General features: G+C 37.5%; 1 pseudogene across 1 annotated transcript; it reads left to right on the forward strand.

The window, feature by feature from the left end:
* Positions 1-2,248: 2,248 nt before the first annotated feature.
* LOC306657581 (protein TFG-like) lies at positions 2,249-4,234 on the forward strand (annotated as a pseudogene). Its single transcript has one exon. The product of its transcript is annotated as a protein TFG-like (transcript).
* Positions 4,235-4,985: the final 751 nt, after the last annotated feature.

A 4,985-nucleotide genomic window follows, 5' to 3' on the forward strand; every position in this document is an offset into this window, starting at 1 on the left:
AACACATTTTACTAAACATTAGTCAAAATTTTGTTTGGCATTCTACTTCTAAGAATTGTATTTGTATTTTTCCTTCTCCTAGGTTCTAGAATTTGCATTTTTTGTTAAAAAAACTCAAAGTCATCAATATCAAAAAGAAAATATTAGTCCACTTTAAAATTTCTAAGGAAACATCTGTGATCAAACATCAGACTAATATCTCATGCATGCATTGCCAGAAGTAGAGGAACTGTCTTCTGAATGGGTACTGATGTAGGAGGGTCTTGAGGTATTCACCCACAGATTTCTATAAAAGAAAAAAATTAAACCCAGAATACTACTGCAGTTATTTAAACATGAAGATGAAACGAAGACATTTTAGACAAGTAAAAACAAAGACCATTTATTGCTAGCAACCTGTACAACATGAAGAACTTTCTTCATTCTGAAGGATCATGACACTTCATGGAAATGTATAGTGACATGAAGCACGGTCAAATGGAGGAAATAGTTATAATGTAAGTTAAAATATCATAATTTTAAGAAGTTATCTTAGAGCTATCCTCCTGAGGAGAACAAAGATCTTTTGTGTATACAAATTTTACTTACTAATATATTTAACACATTGGAAAATAAAACAGAGAAATCAATTGTGCATATACATGTGTTGTATATATAATGATATATAACATAAATATTTTGAAAATAACAACAAAACTATACATGCTAACAAAATATCTCTAAAGAAAATTAACTCTTTAAATAAAAAATGTTAGCAAGAAGTGTTTAAAGTTTCTGCAGTTTCTTTAGTTCCTCACTTAAGACACCTAGACCCTACTTTTTGCATATTCAATTTGTTACCCTAAGGTATATTATGCAGCTGGTAAAACTGAAAATATGCTTGTGATATAAAGGGAGCAAAACGGTAAATAAGGTTTCAAAATTATTCTGAAAATAGTTTCAAACTCATGAATAGCCTAAAAAGTTTTATGGATTTCAAGCACTGCAATTTGAAAAAAAAGTTGGCTTAGCACAAAAATAACAGTTTATTTTGGAGTTTGAGGTATCTGGAGAAGATAAAATAGCACATAGAATGGGCAGGAGAAAATTCAGGAATACCTTTGCAAGGTGAGTACACTGTGCAAAAGCACAGCAGCACTTTAGAGCTTAACCATTATAAACCAAGATCACGCATTGAAACACTAATACAACCTTGGGGAAGTGAAGAGAACCATAGCCAATAAGCCAAGAGTGGAGATAAGATTGAGCAGGAAATGTTAATCACTTGATCCCCAGAAAGGCAGGAAAAGAGGAAGAAAAATGATACACAGATGTGAAAAGCAGCAAATAATTGTCAAGAAGGAAAGATGGATTCCAAAAGAGCAGAAATTACTTTGTGAGTTATATAAAATTCCAATTCAAAACACATACAGTAATTCAGAATTTTTATTCAGACATAGACACTAAAACTATATATTGAGAACCAGGGATATAAATTAAATGCAAAAGCACAATGAAAGTATAAAAGAAAGATACTAGCTATAACCTAGCAAAAGATATGTTAAGGTTGTACAGAATGATTTTGAGGCCATGATAGGAGAAAGACACTAACAATAAACCCAATGAGTGAAGAAAATTAGAAGCTCCATCTGCACATGCATGTAAATGTTACAGAGCTTCCACACACATGCAGGAAGCATGAGCACAAATAAAGAACAGAGGCAACTCTACAGTCATAACAGGAGGCTAACAGTTGTATCTCATCTGCCATAGCATATTAGACAAAAATATTAATAATAGGAATAGAAAACACCCAGAAAAACAAATGATACCATGAATCAACCTGATCTAATTGACATTTAGAAAACACTTCATCCCAAAAGAGCAGAGGGTACATGCTTCTCAAGTTCACAAGTAACCATAACACATCTTTTATTAACTAAATTTATTTCAACTGATACATAAAAACACAAAATCATACATAGTAATGAGTACCGTGAAATGTTTTGATGCATGTAAATATTGCATAATTATTAAATCAGAATAAATATATGTATATTCTCCAACATCTAAGATCTCTTAGTGGCAAAAGCACTTGAAACCCTTCCTTCTAGCTTCTTAACACAGCATGCTATGGTTTTCTGTAGTCACTGTTCTGGCTTTAACACATCAGAACTTCTTACTCCTAACTGTAACTGGTACCCATGGATTAAGCACTCCTCACCCTGGCCCATGTGGGTGAGGTCCTGTGTACTTGTCTTTCTGTACCTGCTTATTTTCATGTAGCTTAGTGATCTCCTGTTCCAGCCACCTAGTCACAGAAGACAGGATTTTGTTCTTTTTAAGGCCAAATGGCATTCATTTGCATACATTTGCCATGTGGTCTTTATCTCTTCATCAGCGATGAACGCTTGGGTTGTTTCCATTTCCTGGCTGTTGTGAACAGCACTGAATGAACCTGGGGGAGCCGATGGCTCCTGAACATGCTGAGTTCACCTGCTTTATATGCAGGAATGAGTTGCAGGATCACACCACACTTTTTGATAAATTTAATGGATTAAAATTGTATAGTCTCCACTTGCTGACCACCATAGTATTAAATTAGAACACAACTAAACTATTTGAAAAATAAATATTTGGTAATCAGACAACACAATTCCAAATCACACATGGGTCGGAGAATTAATCACAAGAAGCATTGAAAAGAGCTCAATAAATGATAAATAAAATGATACTGTAACTAAAGAGAATGCCCCAGAGATTTTCTTGCTCCGCCCCTCATCTTCCCCCACCTGCCACGTACAAAGCCCGAACTCTTGTTAGGATTGTTGGGTCTCTGCAATTGGCCGGGGCTTGTGGCAATCTCTGAGCTAGGTGCGGCGGCGTCAGAGAGCAACCAAGCAGGCGGTGACTACAGCCTCCCAATGACGCCCAGAGTCGGTTTGCCGCGGTGGCCTCGCATCGGCCTGGACAGCACAGACCCATGCAAAGGCAGCGGCCTCACAAGCTTTTTCTGGAGTTATATAAGAACATCCTGGAGTCCACCATGAATGGACAGTTGGACCTAAATGGGAAACTAATTATCAAAGCTCAACTTGGGGAGAATATTCGAAAAATTCCCATTCACAATGAAGATATTACTTATGGTGAATTAGTGCTAATGATGCAACGAGTTTTCAGAGGAAAGCTTCTAAGTAATGATGAAGTTACAATAAAGTATAAAGATGAAGATGGCGATCTTATAACAATTTTTGATAGTTCTGACCTTTTCTTTGCTATTCAGTGTAGTAGGATACTGAAACTGACATTTGTTAATGGCCAACCAAGACCCCTTGAATCAAGTCAGGTGAAATATCTCTGTTGAGAACTGATAGTACTTCGAAATAAAGTAAATTGCTTATTGGATAGCTTGGAACCACCTGGAGAACCAGGACTTTCCACCAGTATTCCTGAAAATGATCCTGTGGATGATAGGGAAGAAAAGACTGCTGCTTCTGATTCATCTGGAAAATAGTCTACTCAGGTTATGGCAGCAAGTATGTCAACTTTTGATCCTTTGAAAAACCAAGATGAAATCAATAAAAATATAATGTCAGTGTTTAGTTTAGCAGATGATCAAGTTTCAGGGCCACCCAGTGCTCCTGTAGAAGACCGTTCAGGAATGCCTGACAGCATTGCTTCCTCCTCTTCAGCAGCTCACCCACCAGGAGTTCAGCCACAACAGCCTCCAGATACAGGAGCCCAGACACAAGCAGGTCAGATGTACCAACAGTACCAGCAATAGGCTGGCTATGGTGCCTCAGGCTCAGGCTCCTCCTCATCCACCCTAGCAGTATGATAGCCAGTGTTCAACTAGCTATAGTCAGCAGACTAGACCCCAACAACCTCAGCAGTTCCAGGCATATGGCCAGCAACCAACTTCCTAAGCACCGGCTCCTACCTCTTCTGGTCAGCCTCAGCAACTTGCTGCTCAACCACAACAAGATTACCAGGCGAGCAGTTATCCTCCACAAACTTATACTACCCAAACGTCTCAGCCTACTAATTGTACTGTGGCCCCTGTCTCTCAGCCCGGAATGGCTCCAAGCCAACCGGGGGCTTATCAACCAAGACCAGGTTTTATTACACCTTCTGGAAGTACCATGAACCCTCCTCTAAGTGGGCCTAACCCTTATGCACTTAACCGTCTCCCTTTGGTCAGGGTTATACCCAACCTGGACCTGGTTATCATAAGGAGCTCCAGCTGCACTGTTGAATGTGGCTGCTAGCTATTGCCTCCAAAAAGACTCCAGTCCTATTTTATTTTAATTTGTATTGAAGTTCATAAATTTAAAAGGCAGAGCATTTTTTATATCATTGTTGCTGTTCATTGAAATTATAATTTGCTAGAACAAAAAAAAGACCAAAATGAAAGTTGCTTTTCTTCCTCCCCTGCTTAGAAATGTAGCAGCTTTCTAGTTATTTTGGAACACTATACTTAAATATGTGTAAAGTGATTGTCTTTCTAGCTTCCCTTGTCCAGAGGATATTAAAATGCTAGGTTGAGTTTTAGCCATCTTACTTGGCTTTTTACTATTAACATGATGTACTAAAGTAGAGCCCTTTGAGAAAATGAGTAGATATTATGTGTAAAATGTAACATTGATAGTTTAATAAAGGTGATTGAATTAAAAAAAGAGAGAGAGAGTGCCCCAGAACTAAGATAGAAGGAAAACGTATCCTTTTCTGCTTATATGAGGGAAAGAGTCAAAGTAATTACCTATGCTTACAACTTAAAACCTAGAAAAAAAAAAGAAAATGGAATGCTAGGTAAGCAGAAGAAAAATATCATAAAAATATGAGCAGAAAAAAAGAGACAAATCATCAAAAAGCAAAAAAGCAAAACCTGATCCAGCATGGGAAAAGGAATTTGGAAATTTTCATTCAACTACAACAACAGGTGACAGTCTAAACAAACCAAAAACTCAGCAGCTCTTCTCAGATCCATCAGAGAAATGTGGGAACAG

This window comes from Sciurus vulgaris, assembly GCF_902686455.1.
Source record: "Sciurus vulgaris genome assembly, chromosome: 3".
Taxonomy (NCBI): Eukaryota; Metazoa; Chordata; class Mammalia; order Rodentia; family Sciuridae; genus Sciurus; species Sciurus vulgaris.